General features: G+C 41.9%; 1 protein-coding gene across 1 annotated transcript in view; it reads right to left on the reverse strand.

Annotated features, from left to right (window-relative positions):
• Positions 1-24,317, reverse strand: part of LOC126416692 (uncharacterized) — a 469,710-nt gene that overhangs the window by 210,316 nt on the left and 235,077 nt on the right. The window lies entirely within an intron of this gene.

Consider the following 24,317-nt stretch of genomic DNA (forward strand, 5'->3'; position numbering starts at 1 on the left):
AAATTGATTCAGTGTACTGTTGTGTTCTGAGTGACCTTACTTGGTATAGCTATTTAACGATCTTCTTTTATACTGGTTAGCTGATGTCTGATTTATTATTATTACATTTTTGTGTAGCTTCTAATTATCTTGTAATTCTTTTTATTTGTTAAAAGATAGATGGGAGTGTTTATTTCACAGAGAGGCCAGGAGTAACAGAGTGAACAAAAGTGTTGAAAGAGCTGCAAATCCTATGTCTACATCACAGTCTAGTGTAAGTGATAGTTCTCATCAGTAACTCAACGAAGTGAGAACACTGTCTTGTGATACTCTTTGGAGTAGTGGATAGTCATGTGTAGAGCGATGAAGTTAATGATGGCTGTATTATGTGAGGACAGTAATTGAAGTGTACTGCTAAACATTTAGGCCGTTCTGAACCAACTGTCCTAATGATGCTAAATAATTATGAAAACTCATCAGTTGTTTCTGTTCCTCATCTGTCAGTAGAACTCAAGTAGCTATGCAAAGTGATGTTTCTTCTTCTGAGTGTGCTGCACCAAGAAATGATTTAGGGTCATTATTGAGCTCGTCCACGGCAACAGAAGGAGGTACCGTTACGAAATTGGAAGTTAACACTCTTATTTTAAGAGAACAAATATCCAGAAATTAAGAGAAGACAAGAAAGCAGGTAACCAAGAACTAGATAACAACAAAGGGCTAGTTAGCACCGATGAATTGAAGAGGCAACTGGTAATTGTAGAAAACGATCGCAGTAAAGCACAGGAGAAAGAGGAATCCCATAAAAGAATTGAAAACAGAAATCCAGAATTTTTAAGTAAGTTTGAATCCATTGGACAAGGCAGTTCAAGTAGATTTAATGAAGCCAGTACTGAAATTAGACGAAATCTGTGATCTGAATATGATGAGAGACACTGCTGAGAGTAAGATTATTGCAATTAAAGGAAGTCAAATTGAGTTAGTGAAAGTAGTAAGTAAACAGAAAAATGTTTGCAGCACAATTTCAATGCCTTATGAGAAAAAGAGTCTAACGACGATTAGGAAATTTCAGATAGTATATAGACTGCTCGTACATAGGAAGTAGTACATCAGATTACGAAACAGCTAATCATGCCACTTCTCTGCAGAGTCTAGAGAAATAAGTAGAACTACTTAACCTCAGCACAGAGAATGAAACTGTGTTACTTGTCACTTGGTAACATGTTTACGCGGGCGACTAATAATGAAACGTGTTTTGCGGCAGTAGTCCTGCAGACTGATATCTGCAATGAAAAAACTTCTGCGGCCAGTATAAGGAGTTTTGCTGAGGGTTGTACTCCATATCGTAGTCCCGTATTTAAGATATCAGCTTTTTTAGCTACCAGGTACTGCAAAACTCCACCTCTGACTCTGAGTGGATCACTAGACATAAATCTTATTTCGCTGTGTGGTGTCACTTTAAATGTGAAATGCTGTTAAATTTTGAAATGTTTAACGTTCGCTCCTAGTAACTTCTTCTTTGCAATATTTAAAAGATATTTTGAATGAACTCTTGGCAGAATTTTTTATGGCGTATTATCTTATTGTGTATCGTTGGCATGATAAGAGGTATATCACCGATTTTCTCTTACTATTTCGTGTTTAGTTTGCTGGGCGTCGCGCTGCTGTTCCCTAGTCATCAGAACCTTATATCGTTGTTCGTGACGTCCTATGAAATAAGGGACCCCATGTATATTTCAGTAAATTCGGCAACGAATCCTCTATAGCACTAAACTGTTGAGGCTTTCGTGTCCACTTGTTGATGCATTGCCTGTTGGCTTTTGTCTCGGGTCTCGTTTGCTCACCATGTTTTTGTTTAATGTGTTTTCTTACATTCCGTTAGCGCGAGTGTCTGGCATTGTCAGACAAGGCCGGAGATTGTATGTATCTGTAATGGCAACGTCAACACGATACACAGACTATTTACAATCCAACTAAGAATCAAAGAGTGTCTCAGACTGGCAAAGGACAAAAGGAAACAACCTGCGATATCAGGATGATACTTCATACTATATGTGCGTGGCAAAGTCTATGCTGGACTGACTGACGTTCCGTCGATACTAGGATCGTCGAACGTAAACGGTACTGCAGGTTGAGACAGGCGAAGAATTCGCAGGTGGTCGATCACATGCTGTGTGAGAATCTTTCTTGCGTTATTTTATTGAGTGTTCCATAGTTGAAGCTATTGAGGAACGATATTTATGCCTTAGAAAACGAAATTGAAGCAAAAAAAATCTATCATTTGTTTCATTTCAGTCTCTTTTGATATAACAGAGAGGAGTAGACAGTCCAGGCAGCTGGGAACATTTGTGCTCCGTTCGTGTAAATGTATCGAGGACGTAACATAAGATAAATTTTGCTCGTTTCAAGTTCGATGGAGGCCGTTTTCGTTGTTTACCGTTGTGATCCACGTCAGTGCACCCGAATATTGTCATATGTGATGAACTTGCACCATTCCACCTTCGAAATTGATTAGTATTCAGTTGGAAATGTGAGGGGGAGGGGCAAAAAAGAAAGGAAGGAAGGAAGATTAAGGTTTGTTATACTATCGATGGTGAGGCCAGAAGCTAAGATCAGGGAGAATAAGGAAGGAAATTGACTGTGCCGTCTCAAAGGACGTATTCCAGCATTTGCACGAAGAAACGCCAGGTTGCTCCTGGTTATGGAGCCAGGGCGCTTCCACCATTTATGTACCAGGAGGTAATATGGATCGAGTACTTGATGTTAGAAAGGGGCACTGACACATTAAAATATTATTAATACTTAACATACACTAAGCAGATTCAGAAGGATGTAGGTTGCAGTAGGTACTGGGAGATGAAAAAGCTTGCACAGGATAGAGTAGCATGGAGAGCTGCATGAAACCAGTCTCAGGACTGAAGACCACAACAACAACAACAACAACATAAAACTAATCATAAACATGAACTAAACATAGAACTAAACAGAGAAATTATGAAATCATTAGTAACAACCTTGCTTTTTGCGTACACTTTCTGTGGATTATACATCCCAGTGGATATTTAGCAGATAACTTTCAATTAAATAATCACAGAAACTCACAACTAAATACAACTACTTCCTTTTAAAATTTTAATTTACATTAAATTACTTAATCAAAAAATGTAAAAAGCATAATTAAAATTTACACATTTGAAAATTACTTGAAACTGCTTGATCAGAAAATCCGTAAAAGCATAATAATTATTTACAGAACTGAGTATAACTGGCACAGTTCTCTATTAAACATGGAATAGTAATCAAGAAACACTAGTGTTACTAGCTGCCGATGTGGACTTGCTTGTTGACGGAAATTATCGTACACAGTTATTATTGTGAGAATTATTTTACGTTCTACGGTGTGCTTAAAAGAGCAAATTACTTTTGTTCCATTTATGGTACAGCTTTCACGGCTGCTTATGCCAGCTAAGTTTGAGAATGGTCACTGACTGAAACTAGTAGTGAATTGTGCAAAATAAATGACGACTGATGGTTTTACCGTGAATTTTAACCATTTCCTACTAACTTTCGATCTGAAAGCTAGGGGCTCGGTAAGAGTGGTAGCAATGCGCCGAATAGCATTAGATTGCTCTGTGAGTAATGTTTTAGTCCATTAGTTTACCTTATTCACAGGCCAAGTGCTGAGAGAGACGTACTTGCTATTGCTCAGTTCCTCGTCTGCAAATAGAAATTAATAGTGAATTTTGTGTTTTAATAACTATGGTTCCTTATTGCAGCGAGCTACCTCTTCCCAAGTCTATAAATCGTATTGTTGTAGGTTTCCTTCCGGCAGCCACCAGTCGAGTCGTTGTAATGGCAGAAGCGTCATACTTTGGGGGCAACTTGGCAGCGATAAAAGTAACGTCTACAACTTCGAATATGAGCTATCTAATAAATTTGAAAAATATACACATTAGTAGCGGTTACAACTTCGAATATCTGAGCTGTCTAATAACTCAGAAAATTGTGCACTGCCAAATGATGCTTCACTGATTACTTTTCTGTGATAAGAATGTTTAATTTTCTTTCTAAAATTTGACTAACATATTACTCCAGCTAAAACAAAAGGGTATTATTCTTGAGTATTAAAGATATTGTATGCGCTACACCAAACACTTTAATTAATATAATATTAATAATTAATTATTTATAATAATTAATTAATTCTTTAAAATAATAATTAATTCTTTAAAATATAAACTATTATTTTATGACAGATCAAATTAATCCATTCCTCTATGTACTCCGATATGTCATTTTCAGTTTCAGTGGTCAGCCGAAGGTCCAGATGCAGCCATCGTTTGAAGTTTCCTAATGTTAATTTCTTTTCTCTACATTAAACAGCATGTTGAATAAAGTGTACGAAGTATTCAGTGCCTGCAACAACAGAATTTGCATTAGGTAAAGTGAAAGCATACTAGTTATACTTTAGAATACAAACAAGGAAGTACATCGATGATACTAGAAACAATATTAAAAATGGAGTAGAGCAACGCAGGATGCTAGGCTATGACAACGCCGCGACCCTTACTCCTCACAAAATTTAATTTCTTCTCTGAATATGGCCTTGCAGCTCTGCTAATTTGTACAGCGGAATGTTGGGAATTCATGTCCACTTTCGACGTGTTCCCGTCTGAACACATAGTTTACTTACTATCACGTGCTAGATGTCCTAATTTCCTGGAAAAAAAAAGAAAGACTACTAACTGAATAAATTTGATCGAAATGGTAATCGACAGTCAAACGTCCTGCGAAGTTTCCATCCTGTGAAATTAACACCATTCATCGTACTACGTGATGTACATGACGAAAGAGAAAAAGACACACATACATATGCTGAAGAGCCAAAGAAAGTGGTACAGGCATGCGTCTTCAAAAACGGAGACATGTAAACCGATATAATACAGTGCTGTGGTCGGCACCGCCTGTATGAGACAAGTCTCTGGTGCAGTTTTTAGATCGATTACTGCTGCTACAATGGCAGGTTATCAAGTTTTAAGTGAGTTTGAACGAGGTGTTATAGTCGGCGCACGAGCTATGGGACACAGCATCTCCGAGGTAGCGATGAAGTTGGGATTTTCCCGTACCACCATTTCACGCATGTACCCTGAATATCAGGAACCCGGTAAAACATCGAATCTCCGACATCGCTGCGACCGGAAAAAGATCCTGCGAGAACAGGGCCGACGGCGACTGAAAACAATCGTTCAGCGTGACAGAAGTGCAATCTTTCCGCAGATTGCTGCAGATTTCAATTCCTGGCCATCAACGTGCGTCAGCGTGCGAACCATTCAACGAAACATATTCGATATCGGCTTTCGGAGCCGAAGGCTCACTCGTGTTCCCTTGATGAGTGCACGACACACAGTTTTACGTCTCACTTGGGCCCGTCAACACCGACATGGACTGTTGATGACTGGAAACATGTTGCCTGGTCGGTCGAGTCTGGTTTCAATTTGTATCGAGCAGATGGGCGTGTACGGGTATGGAGACAACCTCATGAATCCAAAGACCCTGCATTTCAGCAGAGGACTGTTCAAGCTGGTGGAGGCTTAATAGTGGGGGAGTGTGCATTCGGAGTGATATGGGATCCCTGATATGTCTAGATACGACTATGACAGGTGATACGTACGCAAGCTCTAAAATGGTTCAAATGGCTCTAAGAACTATAAGACTTAACATCTGAGGTCATCAGTCCGTACTTAAGCACCCTGTCTGATCACCTGCATCCATTCATGTCCATTGTGTATGCCGACGGACTTGGGCAAATCCAGCAGGACAATGTGACACCCCAAAAATCCAGAATTGCTACAGAGTGCCTCCAGGAATACTCTTCTCAGTCCCCAGACATAAGCATTAATGAGCATATCTGGGCTGCGTTGCAACGTGTTGTTCAGAAGAGATCTCCACCCCCTCGTACTCTTAAGCCGCGTACACACTGAGACTGAAACATGTTTTTAGAACATGTTTCCGGTAGCTTGATGTGGATACCATTTGGAAACATGTTTCGAAACATGTTTGGAAACACAGAAACATCTATCCGTAGCAGTGTCGGTACAGATCAAAGGAAACAATGTTTCCGGCTAGCTACCACTTGTCACCGCTGCACGGCGCTAGCGTATGTGTGTGTGTGTCGTCAACTTTTTAGCGGTGTTCTGTTTACTGTCGTTTTCGTTTTCGCTTTGTTTTTGTAGAATAATGGAGTGGTCAAGACAACAAATTGTCGATTTAATTGAAATGCACCAGGGGGAGAATTGTTTATGGAACGTCCGGAGTAAGGATTACAAAAATACCGTTAAAAAACACGATGCACTTGCAAAAATTACAGCAGCTTTTGGCACGGACAAGGGAAGTGTTGAGAAGAAAATACGATCGCTCGTGGTTGCGTACAGGCGCGAGAAAAGAAAAATTATTGCCAGCAGACCATCTGGTAGTGGTGCAGACACTGCATATGACTCGAACTGGTTCGGCTATCGGCTGCTGCAGTTCTTGGACGATGTACATGAGCCAAACGAGACAACAGATACTGTGGAAAATGAGGTACGAAAATTATGCTTGTTTGTCTTTATTTGTATTTTATAGTACACATTCACATTCACCCATAGTTATTTTGCCACGGTACACTTCCTTGTGGGCTTAAAAAATAATTAGCAAATTCGTCTCGAATTTGTTTATTCGTGGAAGCAGCTTTCCTTGGTATGTTCTGTGCTGAAATGAAAACTGATGCAGCGTCATCTCGTCTCCACGTGCCTGGAATCATTTCACCTATTTGTAAATCGTAGGAATCGAAGCTTCCATGTGGGGTGTTCCTTGCCGCAGCATTTCGCCTTAAAAAATTGTGGAGACATACAGCTGTAAGTGTGACAGTTTTTGCCTTTTCCGGTTGTAGCAACATAGGTTTTCTAAACACACGAAAAACTGAAGCCATAGTGCCGAAAGTGTTCTCAACAACCATTCTGGCCCTTGAAAGTCTGTAATTAAAAACTCTCTCTTTTGAACCTTTAACATGTTTTCCCGGGTAGGGTTTCATAATGTTTCCTGTAAGGGAAAAGCATCGTCTGCTACAAAAACATATGGTAGGGCCTTGGTGCCACCTGGTAAGCATTCGGCATGTGGCAAGTTAAGTTTCTTTTTGTTAATTAACTCATTTATGCTCGCGTTTTTGAACACACCACCATCTGATATTCTGCCTTGGCAGCCGATATCTGCGTACAAAAAGTTGTAGCTGGCATCGACAACAGCAAGCAGCACAATGCTGAATGAACCTTTATAATTATAATATTCACTTCCACTACCAACAGGGTACTGTAGCACGATATGTTTCCCGTCAATTGCTCCGACACAATGGGGGAACTGAAGAATCTGTGAGAATAAACATGCTGTTTCACTCCAGTCGTTTTCAGTCGCAGGTATCTGAAAGAAAGAAATTTGATTTTCAGGTTTTCGTACATTCGCCAGAGGGCACAAATGAGGATGAAGAGGTTGCAGCTGGACCTTCCAGTCCTCCACCATCAAAAATCAGAAGGATGATGGGCGAGAAAAAAGACATGCAGCAACCCTTCAAGACTGCGTCTCAATTGCTAACTAAAGTGCTGCAAAAACAAGAAGACAAGGACGATGAATGCAGTGCGTATGGGCAGTATGTGGCCTCAGTTTTACGGAAATTGCCCGAGTTACAACGAGCAAAAACAATGGCTTTGCTTAATAATGTACTAATGAAACAAAATGTAGCGTATTTAGAAAGTGAGCAGTCGAAAAGGGGTATGAAGGTAGCAGGGCCATCATTATCAAGTAACAATTCCCCTGTTACATTTACAAGCTATGTAGACAGTGACAACGCAGTTGAAGAAGTTGTGTTTGACGAATTATGTAACGTAATTGAGAAATAATAACACTTCGAAAATGTGCTTATTTAACGATGTTTTTCATTTACTTACCTTTACATAATCCTTCAGTACTTCCACCAGAGTTCCACATACTTCGGGTACTATTTTAGATATTGCTTGTTTCGAAATGCGAAATAAATACGCAAGGCTCTGAAATGAATCTCCTGTTGCCAGGAAACGAAGAGTAACTGCAAGCCTTTGGTTGACTGAAATAGCTTTCCTGAAATTCGTGTCTTTTTTTGGAACAAATGGTGATATATTTGCCAGATATTCAAAATCGTTAGGTGAGATCCGAGTGAAGTTGCGGAAGCTCACGTAGCAGGTTATTTCCGCCAGTTCTTCTATATAATGTTTTTCTCCACCAACGACGAGGACGCCTTTCATTTTGTATGTGTAAACCTTCTAGCATTAATAATGCAGCTCCACATATCATTATTGTTTCTTCGACACCAGACATAACGCAGCAGCAGACGATACGAACACAATAACACAAGGGGCACTGCAGACGGCGTGAACACACGAGAAATGTTTGCCGCCAGTGTGGACGGAAACACAGACCAGAAACAAAGTCGGAAACATTTGCGAAACATCGCAGAAAACAATGTTTCCGGCAGAAACATGTTTCCAGTGGCAGTGTGTACGCGGCTTTACGGATTGTACATCTACATACATACTCAGCAAACCACTGTGAAGTACGTGGCTAAAGGTGCTTTCTACAGCGTCACATATTAGATTTTTGTTCCCGTTCCATTCTCCTATGGAGTGGAGGAAGAACAGCTGCTTACATACTCGTGTGCGCACTATAATTGGACTAATTTTCCCTTCGCCGTCCCTATGCGAGCCACAAGCGGGTGCTTAACATATTCCTAGATTCTTCACTTGATTGCGGTTCTTAGCACATCCGTGATAATCTCCCATGGGTCAAACCGTCCAGATTCGTGCCGATTCGTCCATCTGTGTGTATGTTTAATATCTCCTAATAGTCGTATTTTGTACTCCTGCATATTTGAGAAATACTCTACAATGAGTAGCAAGCTATGTCCTTTTTAAACTGATAGCGTATTCCCAGTATGCTTCTGACACTTGATAAGACTGATCATACGTGATACACTCCTCGAAATGGAAAAAAGAACACATTGACACCGGTGTGTCAGACCCACCATACTTGCTCCGGACACTGCGAGAGGGCTGTACAAGCAATGATCACACGCACGGCACAGCGGACACACCAGGAACCGCGGTGTTGGCCGTCGAATGGCGCTAGCTGCGCAGCATTTGTGCACCGCCGCCGTCAGTGTCAGCCAGTTTGCCTTGGCATACGGAGCTCCATCGCAGTCTTTAACACTGGTAGCATGCCGCGACAGCGTGGACGTGAAACGTATGTGCAGTTGACGGACTTTGAGCGAGGGCGTATAGTGGGCATGCGGGAGGCCGGGTGGACGCACCGCCGAATTGCTCAACACGTGGGGCGTGAGGTCTCCACAGTACGTCGATGTTGTCGCCAGTGGTCGGCGGAAGGTGCACGTGCCCGTCGACCTGGGACCGGACCGCAGCGACGCACGGATGCACGCCAAGACCGTAGGATCCTACGCAGTGCCGTAGGGGACCGCACAGCCACTTCCCGGCAAATTAGGGACACTGTTGCTCCTGGGGTATCGGCGAGGACCATTCGCAACCGTCTCCATGAAGCTGGGCTACGGTCCCGCACACCGTTAGGCCGTCTTCCGCTCACGCCCCAACATCGTGCAGCCCGCCTCCAGTGGTGTCGCGACAGGCGTGAATGGAGGGACGAATGGAAACGTGTCGTCTTCAGCGATGAGAGTCGCTTCTGCCTTGGTGCCAATGATGGTCGTATGCGTGTTTGGCGCCGTGCAGGTGAGCGCCACAATCAGGACTGCATACGACCGAGACACACAGGGTCAACACCCGGCATCATGGTGTGGGGAGCGATCTCCTGCACTGGCCGTACACTACTGGTGATCGTCGAGGGGACACTGAATAGTGCACGGTACATCCAAACCGTCATCAAACCCCTCGTTCTACCATTCCTAGACCGGCAAGGGAACTTGCTGTTCCAACAGGACAATGCACCTCCGCATGTATCCCGTGCCACCCAACGTGCTCTAGAAGGTGTAAGTCAACTACCCTGGCCAGCAAGATCTCCGGATCTGTCGCCCATTGAGCATGTTTGGGACTGGATGAAGCGTCGTCTCACGCGGTCTGCACGTCCAGCACGAACGCTGGTCCAGCTGAGGCGCCAGGTGGAAATGGCATAGCAAGCCGTTCCACAGGACTACATCCAGCATCTCTACGATCGTCTCCATGGGAGAATAGCAGCCTGCATTGCTGCGAAAGGTGGATATACACTGTACTAGTGCCGACATTGTGCATGCTCTGTTGCCTGTGTCTATGTGCCTGTGGTTCTGTCAGTGTGATCATGTGATGTATCTGACCCCAGGAATGTGTCAATAAAGTTTCCCCTTCCTGGGACAATGAATTCACGGTGTTCTTATTTCAATTTCCAGGAGTGTATTTCAACCTCACTTCCTCTCAATTTGATACATCCAATTACTTTAAGAGTTGATTGATTTCAGTTGTGTGTTATTGATATTGTACTCATAGGATACGCATGTTGTTTTATGTTTCTCGACATTTTAGCAAGATGATAATTATTTCGCGACTTTTAAATCTTACCAAGGTCTGACGACACGTTTGTGTAACTTTCAGCGGTTATTATTTCACTACTTCTTTATACACGGAAGAGCCAAAGAGACTGGTACACCTGCCTAATATCGTGTACGGACCCCGCGAGCACGCAGAAGTGCCGCGACAGTACGTGGCAAGGACTTGACTAGTGTCTGGAGTAGTGCTGGAGGGAACTGACACCATTAATTCTGCAGGGCTGTCCATAAATCCGTAAGAGTACGAGGGGGTGGAGATTTTTTATGAACAGCACGTTGCAAGGCATCGAAGATATGCTCAATAATGTCCATGTCTGGGGAATTTGGTGACCAAAGGAAGTATTTAAACTCGGGAGAATGTTCCTGGAACAACTCTGTAGCAATTCTGGACGTGTGGGATGTCGCATCGTCCTGCTGGAATTGCCCAATCTGTCGAATGATCAATGGACACGTTACCTACGTGTCATCTCTCAGAGTCGTATCTAGACGTATCAGAGGTTCCATATCACTCCAACTGCACACGCCCTACACCATTTCAGAGCCTCCCCCAGCTTCAACAGTCCACTACTGATATGCATGGTCCTTGGATTCATGAGGTTGTCTCCAGACCCGTACACGTTCATCCGCTCGATACAATTTGAAACGAGACTTGTCAGACCAGGCAACATGTTTTCAGTCACCAACAGTTCAATCATGTTGTTGACGGCTCCATGCGACGCGTAAACTATGTGTCGTGTAGTCATTAAGGGTACATGAGTGAGAGTTCGGCTCCGAAAGCCCATATAAATGATGTTTCGTTGAATGGTTCGCACGATGACACTTGTTGATGGTCCAGCATTGAAATGTGCAGCAATTTGCGGAAGGGTTGCACTTCTGTCTCGTTGAACGATTCTCTTCAGTCGTCGTTGGTCCCGTTCTTGCGGGATCTTTTCCCGGCCGCAGCGATGTCGGAGATCTGATGTTAGCCCGGATTCCTAATATTCAAGGTACACTCGTGAAATGGTGGTGCGGGAAAATCACCACTTCATCGCAACCTCGGAGATGCTGTGTCCCATCGCTCGTGCGCCGACTACAACACCAAGTTCAAACTTACTTTAGACTTGATAACCAGCCATTGCAGCAGCAGTAACCGATCTAACAACTGCTCCGCAGATGCCGACCGCAGCGCTGTGTTCTGCCTGTTTACATATACCACTATTTGAAGATGCTTGGCTACACCAGTTTCTTTGGGACTTCAGTAGAGATAACTGTGTCATCCGCAGAAACACTGAGGTTCCTCTTAATTCGCTGTGCAAGGTCTTCATAAAAACAGCTAGGAACAATTACAGAGCACATTTTTTATTGTGACTGGCTTCAAAGGTACACTGACTATTCTCAAAACCCCTAAATCTGTGTCGAAAATGCATTCGGGATTATTCTGTGAGGCTCTTGTAACCACACTTCTAAGAAAACTCTACATCTTTAATGTCACAACACTTAAACTGAAAAAAATGTTATTGCGATTAATACAAGGAGCGATCAAAAAGTTTCCGTTAGGAGGCCGCACAGTCTAGAATCGGCATGACAGTCAAGAAAAATCACTATGAGTACTGAGGAAATCATACCAACGACGCACCAGGTTGAAAATACCTGTTTGGTAAAAACACCGTGAGCTGTTGTGTAATGAAGTCCTTGACTTTCTGCTGCACATCCTCGTTCGTTAGAAACCGTCGTCTTTCCAAGGCCTTTTTTAAGAGACCGAAGGCGTGATAATCGCATTTGGAGAGATCAGAAGTATAGGGTGGGTACTCGCATGGCTCCCACTTGAGGTGGCGTAACTTCTGATTTGCGATATCTGCGATACGTAGCATCTTGAGCTGAATCGCGACGAGCACGGAACTAGGCGCACCATTCCACAACGGTACTCTTCGACAGAAATTGTAATGTAATACGGGTAATGTTTGGAAAATAATAAATGCAGGATCGTTTCTGCAATGTTCCACTCCGAAATGGTTCAGATGGCTCTGAGCACTATGGGACTTAACATCTGAGGTCATCAGTACCCTAAACTCAGAACTACTTAAACCTAACTAACCTAAGGACATCACACACATCCATGCCCGATGCAGGATTCGAACCTGCGACAGCAGCAGCAGCAGCAGCAGCACGGTTCCGGACTGAAGCGCCCAGAACCGCTTGGCCACAGCCGCTGGCCTGGAATGTTCCACTCCGAATAGCATCACAAGTGATGACTGTTCGGGAAGTTCACTAGGTGTTTAGCACGAGTATTTAATTCGTTGGAAACTATTAAGATACTTTTGATAGGGAGCAGGCCAGTGTAAAATGTTATTTTACCTACTTTACCATCAACTCATGATGAACAACTATAGTCATCATTTTTAATAATTACGTTTCTTACTTATGATTTTCATTCGTTTTATCAGACTTTGTTTCCGAGTAGTACATTTCTTAAAATTGGAAATAATGCCATGAAGTTCATATGCGTTCAACCACAATTCATTTATTTCACTAACAGTTCTCATCCGTGAAAAGACACGTTTTATTCCAACGGCAAAGAGGAAGTGCTCCTGTCACAAAAAATGAAAATTATCGAACTCAGTGGTTTTCATAGATAGTACCCCCTTGTCATGTGCACATGCGAGTTACATGGACAAAAGGACAAACATATTCCTTGACGTTCGTCATGAAAAAATAATTCTAAGTGTTATTACTCGCCTACTGTGCAAGATACTGTACAACATGCTGCCCATACACATTCTTCATTCTCTGGTGGATGTCTACCGGTGTTGGCCGTTCGGAATACAAGAAAAGAACATCAGAAAGTTGGTCATGGTTGAACGCATTTGGTACTAACCTTCTCATTTACCACATTCACGTCGGGAAGTCACGAAGGCTACACCAGGTCCTTTCCTCTGTGTCGGTGCTAATATACACGCATCGGAGTCGGGCTACATTGCAAATACGTGCTCGTTGTCGGTGCTAATATACACGCATCGGAGTCGGGCTGCATTGCAAATACGTCCTCAAACGGAAACATTTTGATCGCCTATAATATGTTCACCATTAATACTTCTTTTAATTTTATTATTACTATAATTACTACAATCGTAATGCATGACTCATATTCTCTGCTGAGTGTAATTTTAATTGTAAAAAGAAATTCTAGTGACGCCTAGTTAGATGTAAGAGATGTCATAAACACCCTAACTTTTTCTAATTAGCCGGCCGGAGTGGCCGAGCGGTTAAAGGCGCTACAGTCTGGAACCGCACGACCGCTACGGTCGCAGGTTCGAATGCTGCCTCGGGCATGGATGTGTGTGATGTCCTTAGGTTAGTTAGGTTTAAGTAGTTCTAAGTTCTAGGGGACTGATGACCACAGATGTTAAGTCCCATGGTGCTCAGAGCCATTTGAACCATTTTTAATTGATATCTTTTGTTTGCTTGCAGGTACGTGGCACCTACTGCTCAGCTCGACTGGAGTTATCGTCAGTATGTATTTCTGTTTAGTTTTGGTTTTCATAAACTTTGTGCATTAGCTAGCGATATAAAATGGAACTAACACATGGAATATTGTAATGTATTTACATCGTTTTTTATGACAAAGCACAGATGACGCAAGTATCACAGATCCATTAACTTACGAAAACCTTCATCGCTTCACACGAAGTTTACGAAAAGGAAATTAATGAGGTCGCGGGAGGAGGGGATATTAAACGATTATTAAACGCTTTGTGTACAGTCCCATACAAGAAAAGACTCAGCTTCATTATTTAGTCTCCACTGAAATGGTGTAAGAGAGTCAGATAGACATTTTTCTCAGTTTTTTTGTACCATCAGCACTTCCCTTCATTACCAAATTAACTATCTATTGATGCATCGTGTTCTATCGTATCAATCGATCCGTCCTGTTAGTCAAGTTGTGGTACAAATTTCTGTTTCCCCAATTCGATTTAGTACCTCCCCATTAGTTATGCGACATTTCCATCTAATCTTCAGCTTTTCCGTATAGCACCAGAATTCGAAAGCTTCTATTCTCTTCTTGTATCAGCTGCTTCTTTTGTCCACGTTTCACTTCAGTACAAGGCTAAATTTGAGACAAATATGTTGAGAAAAATTTCATAACACATAAGATTTGCATTCGAAATCAACAAATTCCTCTTTTTCAGAACACATTTGTATCATATTTACATCAGCTCTCTTCAGTTATTTTGTTGCCCAAATAGTACAGCTCATCTACTACCTTTAGTGTCTCATTTCTTAATCTAAATCCCTCAGCATTGCGTGATTTAATTGGACTACAGTATATTAACTTTGTTTTACTTTTGTTCATATTCGATATTCATCTGAACGATCTCTTTTCAAGACAGTATCCACTCCATTCGGCTGCTCTTGCAGCACCTCTGCCATCTGCGACAGTATTACTGTATCACCGCCAACCTGATAGCTTCCATTTCGTCTCCCTGAACGTTAATTCTCTTTCCAAATATTTCCTTTGTTTCCTTGTCTGCTTGCTCAATGTGCAGACTGGTCAAAAGGGGGAATATGCTACACTCCTGTCACTTCATTCTCGAGTACTACTATTTAAAGTCTTCACTTATAAGTTAGTGTGATTTCTGTACAACTCGTAAAAGACTTTATCCACACTACCCTCAAAATTTTAAAGAGGGTAGTCTAATTATGAACGTCAGAATCTATCTGTAAATCTACGAATGCGGTAAGTGATGGCTTGCCTTTCTTCAGCCTATCTTTTAGCGTAAGGCGTCCTGTGTTTCTACGTTTCTCTGGAGCCCTCCCATTCTTCTGTAATTGGTCTCAATATTTTGCAATAATGAGTTACTAAACTGATGGTTTGGCAGCATTCACACCTGTAATCACATGCCTTCTTTGGAGTATCAATTTTTACGCTCGTCTTGACGTCTAAAGGTTTTTCCCTATGTCAAATACCTTGCACGCCTGATGCAATATTTCTGTCATGGCTGGCTCTACCAAGGATTTCAATAATTCTGTGTGAATGTCGTGTGTACAAGGGATATTGTTACTACTCAGATCCTTCAGTGCTCTGTCAAATTCTTCTCGCTGTGTCTTACATCCCATCTCATGTTCCTATTCTTTTCATTCTTTAATATGCCCTGCGTCCAGTTACGTTTTCCAGTTCTCTGTTAAATTCTTCTCACAATCTCATATGTCCCATCTCATCTTCACTTATTTTACTTTCTACAACATTGTCCTCGAGTTTGTTTCGCTTATATAGGGTTTCCATTGATTGCTTCCACCTTCAAATTTTTTCTTCTTATCTTAGTACCGGGCTGCTTTCTGAGTTATTGATATTCATACAGCTGCTTCCATCTCTCTCCCTAAGGTACCTCGTTCCTATAGGTGGCACCTATATTTCCTCTAGTCGTGCATGTGTCTACAATCCTGGATTTATAATGTAGCAGTTCCCATTTACATACCTAGCGTTTTCTGTCGCTTTCATTTGTAGCTGTCTATATATTCTTTCGTCTGTTTCATGTACTGCATCTTTATATATTCTTCTTTCAGAAGTTAAATTCAATATCTCTTGTGTTATTCAATGACTGCTAGTGACCCTTGCCTTTTATGTAGGTGATCCCCTGCTACCTTTAAAATTCATCTCTCAAAGCTACCCATTCAACTTCTGCAGTATTTCTTTCTTCTCTTTCAGTGAAACATTGCCTAATGCTTCCTCTGAAACTGTCAACAAGTATTAGACCTTCAGACTGTCTAGGTCCTATGTCTTTAAATTTTAAAGTCTACATTTATATTTTTTTAAATCCATTAGTAAAGCGAAACAAAATAAAAAATCGAATTTGTGTGATTTGCATTTCGCCAATATTAACGAATAAAGCATCTTATATACCGTATTAAAAGAGTCTTCGTGCAGCACAATGCTGGGGCAGTAATTTCACGTGCAACAACATTGTAACTGCGTTATATTATCTCTGGAATCGAGCGCGCCGAGAAGTACAGAACGTTTCAAAAAGGACTGCACAACTTTAAAAATTCAGAAATATGTATTGAAAGAAGATGTAGAGCTAGATTTAGTGTTATTTTCTAGTGAAACACATCAATTTTTTTTAACTTAAAACAAAAATATTGTATGTGGCTCCCGTTGGTTATCGGGCACAAATCCCATCAGAAGTCAATTTCTTCTCAAACTCGCTTTAGCATTACAGGTGTCACTCCTTCAGTGGCGGCGTAAATTCTTGCTCTAAGTTCAGGTAGAGCAGCCGGCACAGGAGGTACAAACACAATGTCCTTGATGAATACCCATAAAAAAGTCGAGTTGTGTCAGGTCGGAGGAACGTGGGGGGGCATGCAATTGGCGCATCATGGCCAATCCATTGACCTAGAAAGCATTTATGCCACTGGGAAACTGTAGGCCTACTAGGAAGATCTTTAGCGTACTTGGTATGAACTGTTGTCGCTGACATCAATTCTTCAAACCAAAACACACGACTAGCACGCTCGGATTCAGTGAAGGCAGCCATCTTCAACGCAACTGTCGCTAGCGCTCCTTACGGGGCGATTCGGCACTAGAGAACTACTTCATGGTTTCCCTACAGATTGACACTACAATCATGTCTGCAGGTTGGCCTTTTTTGAAAGACCCTGTATGCGGAGAGTAATTACTTTCTGTGCAAAAAGAGTATTATCAAGGGCGCTAGTTTTTGCTGAAGCAATGCAGAGCAAAAAAAGATATTGTGCGTTACACTTGCCAAGAGTGGTTGTTTGATACAAGAAAGTCGTCCGTGTAAAACGGTCTTAAGCCGCCACGATGTAATGAGAGCTGATTGCTGAACTATGTATCATATCATCACACCCCACCCCTATTTTAGTGCCCACTTACACGTTGCTTGATGGGCGCAACAAAGTGTGCACTAAAGCGAACGGGGAAAGTCGCGCATGGTTCGACGCACCTCAAAGCAAACGTCACCACTGCACGCACAGAGAGCTTCAAACGATGATAGAGTCAAGTGATGAAAGGAAATGAGTAGTTTCCACTTTCTCTCTGTCCTCTGTAACATTCAGGGTGATTCAAAGGCGCATACCGATGTCATTTCATGCAATCTGCAGTGTTATATGTCGTCTTCAAAAACCACGCATGATTTTCAGATTTCCTCGTGCGCCAGGCGAAATTATTGATCCTACAGAAAAATTGAAAAATTCTTTTTTGTAGGAAATGTGATGTGATTAAATTTTCACTAGGATATGTTTCCGATGGAGGTCACGGTTTTCGAGATATTCAATAGAAACATACAAAAGTGAGGTTCAAATGCACTTCCACGCACTTACCTCAGCAGTCAGGATTTCTAGGACGTTATTCGTGGTACTGCATTCTAACATTGCACAGAAATTTCCGACTACATGAACTGTTATCGATATTCAACCCTGTGTGGTCCCTGTTGATTGGGCTTATACGCCACCAGCATAATCGTCTATTTTGTTAACTTTCTTAATTTAAACATGCTCGTGGGGGTAATGAAAAATCGATCTTTGTAAACGTTACGCTGAAACTAGTTAAGTTGACAATTCGATCAAATCTTAACCCTTACAAGCACATTAGTTTCGTAGTCAGAAGACATGATGAATGCAATGATGCAACTGTTTATTTTATGTTGTTAAAATTCACAAAACTGTTACGTCAATGAAGACAAGAACGGTATAATGTGAGAAATAATTAGCGCAGTAGCAAATTTTTGTACTGCGGTGTGAAGAAGTGCGAGTGAGTGTGGAAGTGGGTGGCGCGTTTCAAAGCCAGTTGTGTAGGTTTTTCTTCACTAACTCGAAAATCACTGCCAGTAATCAAAACGTATCCCAGTGTCAAATTTCATAAGAAACGGTCGTCTTAATTCTTTTTGTAGGGCTAGTAGTTTGCGTGAGAGAGAGGGAAAATATGAAAATTTCATGCGTGGTTTTTCAAGGCCAGGTATAATATTGCGGGCTGTATAAAACTACATGTGTAGGAGAGGCTGATTCACACTGTGTGTGTGTGTGTGTGTGTGTGTGTGTGTGTGTGTGTGTGTGTGTGTGTGTGCGTGTGTGTGTGAATTCCTATGAGACCAAACTGCTGAGACCATCGGTCCCTAGACTAACACACTACTTAAACTAACAACACGCACAACCCCATGCCTGAGGGAGAACTCGAACCTCCGGCGCGAGGGGCCTCGCAATCCGTCACTTGGCGTCTCGAACCCCGCGGCCACTCTACGGGGCGAATCACCGTGTTTACCGCGGCAGTGGACAACACAAAATAAAGGAAACATTCGTTAAGAGTCACCAGATGTTAGAAGAAGGGAGGCTTGACATTTCTTCGAAAATAACATGTTGTAGAGGACTAACGTGGCTTTAGAACCTGAATGATTATGAACGTGTCATTGTCGAGTCATACAAGATCTCGTGCAACAAAAATTAATAAAGCAGGACACTTATCATTAAGTCAAGTACTCTTTCTTAGTGTTTCCGTCTACTCCTAAAGAGTCCATCCCCGTGGTTCAAATGGCTCTGCGCATTATGGGACTTAACATCTGCGGTCACCAGTCCCCTAGAACCTCGAACTACTTAAACCTAACTGACCTAGCACCTAGAACCGCTCGGCCACCACGGCCGGCCATCCCACTGGTGAATCGAAGTTCGTCATAGAACGATACTTCATGTAAGTAAACAGCTCTGGTGCTAATATCTCTGGCACACGCACGTCCACGATGCTCTCGCTAAGTTAAGTGTTTAATACTGAAATAAGAGCTAATTTAGTTAATATTGCATTTTAGACTAGTGCATTTACTTCTTCGCTAGGCTATCTACTGAACGTTTCGCTTTTCAGAGTGTAGTCACATCGAAAAGAAAGTATCTCGTAAAGGCTGATAGTAGTTAATTCTGTTTACATTTCAGGCATAAATTTCGGGCGAGTGTAAATCTCCATTTTTTTATTTTTTTATTTTTTTACTGGGCTTAGCGGCTCAAAGCTAAATTAATTCGTGTCTGTCATACAGACTTTAGGTAGTTAATTAGAACTTTCGAAAGTAAATTTAAAAGTTTTTTTTTTCATTAGCGTTTAGTTACCTACACTCCTGGAAATGGAAAAAAGAACACATTGACACCGGTGTGTCAGACACACCATACTTGCTCCGGACACTGCGAGAGGGCTGTACAAGCAATGATCACACGCACGGCACAGCGGACACACCAGGAACCGCGGTGTTGGCCGTCGAATGGCGCTAGCTGCGCAGTATTTGTGCACCGCCGCCGTTAGTGTCAGCCAGTTTGCCGTGGCATACGGAGCTCCATCGCAGTCTTTAACACTGGTAGCATGCCGCGACAGCGTGGACGTGAACCGTATGTGCAGTTGACGGACTATGAGCGAGGGCGTATAGTGGGCATGCGGGAGGCCGGGTGGACGTACCGCCGAATTGCTCAACACGTGGGGCGTGAGGTCTTCACAGTACATCGATGTTGTCGCCAGTGGTCGGCGGAAGGTGCACGTGCCCGTCGACCAGGGACCGGACCGCAGCGACGCACGGATGCACGCCAAGACCGTAGCATCCTACGCAGTGCCGTAGGGGACCGCACCGCCACTTCCCAGCAAATTAGGGACACTGTTGCTCCTGGGGTATCGGCGAGGACCTTTCGCAACCGTCTCCATGAAGCTGGGCTACGGTCCCGCACACCGTTAGGCCGTCTTCCGCTCACGCCCCAACATCGTGCAGCCCGCCTCCAGTGGTGTCGCGACAGGCGTGAATGGAGGGACGAATGGAGACATGTCGTCTTCAGCGATGAGAGTCGCTTCTGCCTTGGTGCCAATGATGGTCGTATGCGTGTTTGGCGCCGTGCAGGTGAGCGCCACAATCAGGACTGCATACGACCGAGGCACACAGGGCCAACACCCGGCATCATGGTGTGGGGAGCGATCTCCTACACTGGCCGTACACCACTGGTGATCGTCGAGGGGACACTGAATAGTGCACGGTACATCCAAACCGTCATCGAACCCATCGTTCTACCATTCCTAGACCGGCAAGGGAACTTGCTGTTCCAACAGGACAATGCACGTCCGCATGTATCCCGTGCCACCCAACGTGCTCTAGAAGGTGTAAGTCAACCCCTGGCCAGCAAGATCTCCGGATCTGTCCCCCATTGAGCATGTTTGGGACTGGATGAAGCGTCGTCTCACGCGGTCTGCACGTCCAGCATGAACGCTGGTCCAACTGAGGCGCCAGGTGGAAATGGCATGGCAAGCCGTTCCACAGGACTACATCCAGCATCTCTACTTTCGTCTCGATGGGAGAATAGCAGCCTGCATTGCTGCGAAAGGTGGATATACACTGTACTAGTGCCGACATTGTGCATGCTCTGTTGCCTGTGTCTATGTGCCTGTGGTTCTGTCAGTGTGATCATGTGATGTATCTGACCTCAGGAATGTGTCAATAAAGTTTCCCCTTCCTGGGACAATGAATTCACGGTGTTCTTATTTCAATTTCCAGGAGTGTATTAGTACATGCTACGGAACTTCCGTGATCTTGTGGCAAGTTATTTTCTGATTTTGTGTAAACTTTTTTTATCCATCCATGTGTGACAAATGTGACATGGACAAAATAGGAGCAGAAACTGGGCACACAAATGTAGGGTTTGTGGAGGTGTTTCAGCGGAGCGATCAGCACTGCGTAAACACTGCTGTAAGGCATGTTAACACTGAGCTGATCAGGACGCTCCAGGCACCGGCAAATTGTCACGTGAGTATTGTTCCTGTTGATGCTATTGGCAGGTGGGGATACACTACACATGGCCTGCACCTAAATAGGAGGGGGAAAGATAAGTTAGTTTCTCTGTTAGCACATACTGTAAGGAGGGCCACAGTCACACAAGGGATGATCCCTGTGCTTAATTGGACAAGGCAGACAGATTTTTTTTAGGTTAAGCCGAAGTCCATACAGACAATAATCATGAACAATAGGATAAAAAAAGGTTCATGTGCAGTAAGTAGGAATAAACCTAAGGTTAGTATCAATTTAGTTCATCAAAAAATCTGGGGAATAAAAAATAAAGTAGATGAGCTGTTAGTGTGTCTAGACGGTCTCAAAAACAAGAATGAGATTGATATATTTTGTCTGTTTAAATACCATGTAACCGTGGAGATGGAAAGTGTCGATAATATGGGTATAATTTAGCATCTTACCCTTCCAGATCTAGTATGGATAAAGGAGGAGTTGCCATTTGCACAAAACAATGGTATAAGTACAAAACAGTTGAAGTGTGTCGATCAGCACTTTGAAGTTTATGCATGTGAACTACAGCCACATAATGTAGTGTTGGTATTAGCAACAGTGTACTGGTCTCCATTAGGGGATTGGAAGCTATTCATAAAAACGTTTGACTCCCTGTTATGCTGTCTGTCAGACAAAAACCAGAAGTTATTAAACTGTGGTGATTTCAGTGTAAACTTTCTAAGTAATTCTGATAGGAAAAGTGAACTAGAAGTGTTATTAATGACATATTTAGAATCAATGATCGATTTCCCTACACATATAGCTCAAGACGATAGCTAATGTGTAGTAGTTATTGTATAATAGTTAATGTATTTGTGCAGCAAGAGGATTTAAAACTAACGCATGCTTTCCCTGAGATAAATGGATTATCAGACCATGATACACAACTGATTATGTTACAAAGCTTAGGAGGGTGTAAAGTTCAGAAACCATTAAGTAAAAGTGTAAGGCTGGTCAACACCGATCTATAGATACTTTCAGAGGAAGTTGAAATGTCAATAGGTAAGGTGTATATAATGCGCGAAATGTCAATGATAAATGCAACATATTTCTTGATAAATTATATCCCTTTTTGAACACTGTTGCCCCAAAAAGAATTACTAAATATAACACCAAACACCTTTCAAAGAAACCTTGGATCACTACAGGTATTAAAGTGCCTTCTGGAAGGAAAAGAAAATTATATCAGGCAGCAAGAATTAGTAAAGACCCAGAAATAATTTTACACTATAAAAATTATTGTAATATACTGACAAAAGCCGTCAGAAAATAAAAAAAACAATATGTATATTAGAGATGAAATCAACAACTCAGGCAACATAATCAAATCAGTATGGAATGTTGTTAGAAGAGAGACAGGAAAAGTAACCACTGAGGTAGATAGTATTACCATTAAAGAGAATTAGACCATCTTAACTAGGAGTATACAAGTAGCTAATGTATTTAACAACCATTTATTAAGTGTAGGTGAAAACATTGGTGAGAATAGTTCAAAAGAAACAGCCAAGCGGTACTTCGAAGAGTCAGTTTTGAGAAATCCCAATGAGATTAATTTTAATCTAACAACGTCTTGTGAAATAAGGAAAATCATTAAGTCCTTGAAAATAAATTTTCTGTTGGAGTAGATGATATCTCTAATAAGATATTAAAACAATGTGGAGTACTTGCAGCTGAAATTCTGAGTCACATATGTAATGCATCACTAACTCAAGGTATTTTCCCAGACAGGTGCCATTGTGAAGCCTCTCTACAAAAAAGGGGCACCACAGATGTTAATATTTACCGGCCAGTATCCTTGCTCACAGCATTTTCAAAAATTGTCGAGTAAATAGTGTACACAAGAGTGGTTAGCCATCTCATAAACAATGGGACACTTAGTAAATCACAATTTGGATTTAAAAATGCAGTTCCACTGAGACAGAAATATACAGTTTTAGTGCCCACATAAAATGTCACCAATAAGGATTTTCTGTGACTTAGCCAAAGCGTTTCATTGTGTGAACCTTGACATTATGTTACAGAAACTACAATTCTATGATATAAATTTAATAGCATATGAGTGGTTTAAGTCATATCTACAGAACATGGTTTAAGTGATTTAAGGAAGTTTCCCACTTCATCTAACTGGGGTGAAATTACATTAGGTTTTCTGCAGGGTTCGATCATGGGTCTCCTTCTGTTCTTGATATATGTGAATGACCTCCCTTTTATCTGAAACAGGAAGCTAAACTGACATTGTTTACTGATGATACAAGTATCATTATTAATTGAGTGAAGGAAACTCCAATAGAAAATTATGCAAAAATGTCTTTGGAAAAGTTATTGATTGGTTTTCTGCGAATGGGGTTGCTCTCAACTTTGAAAAAACACAGTACATCCTATTTTCTACTGCAAGGAGTACAGTTCCTCCAATAAATATAACACATCAACAGAAGTAAGTAGCCAGGGTAGAGCATACAAAATTTTTGGTGTACATATAGATGAGAATCTTAATTGGTAAATTCATATTTAGGATCTCCTAAAGCGACTAGGATCAGCAAGTTTCGCAATCAGAATAACTGCAAATTTTGAGTATATAGAAGTTAGCAAGCTAACATAAATTGCATAGTTTCACTCTCTGATGTCATAGGAAATATTATTTTGCGGTAGCTCAGCACTTAAGCAAACAGTATTCACTGTTCAAAAGAAAGTGGTTAGAATAATGTGTGGGGCTCATAGTGGCACATCTTGTAGGTATCTCTTTAAAATATTAGGAATTCTTATAACAGACTCACACTACATTTATTCAGTAATGAAATTTGTTCTGAGCAATATGTACCAATTTATAAACAACAGTGACATTCATGATTATAATACCAGAGGAAAGAAAGACTTACACTATCCTCTACTTATCCTATATTTGGCAGAGAAAGAGGTAAAATATGCCACTGTAAAACTTTTCGATAAATTACCAG

This window comes from Schistocerca serialis, chromosome 8 (assembly GCF_023864345.2).
Source record: "Schistocerca serialis cubense isolate TAMUIC-IGC-003099 chromosome 8, iqSchSeri2.2, whole genome shotgun sequence".
NCBI lineage: Eukaryota > Metazoa > Arthropoda > Insecta > Orthoptera > Acrididae > Schistocerca > Schistocerca serialis.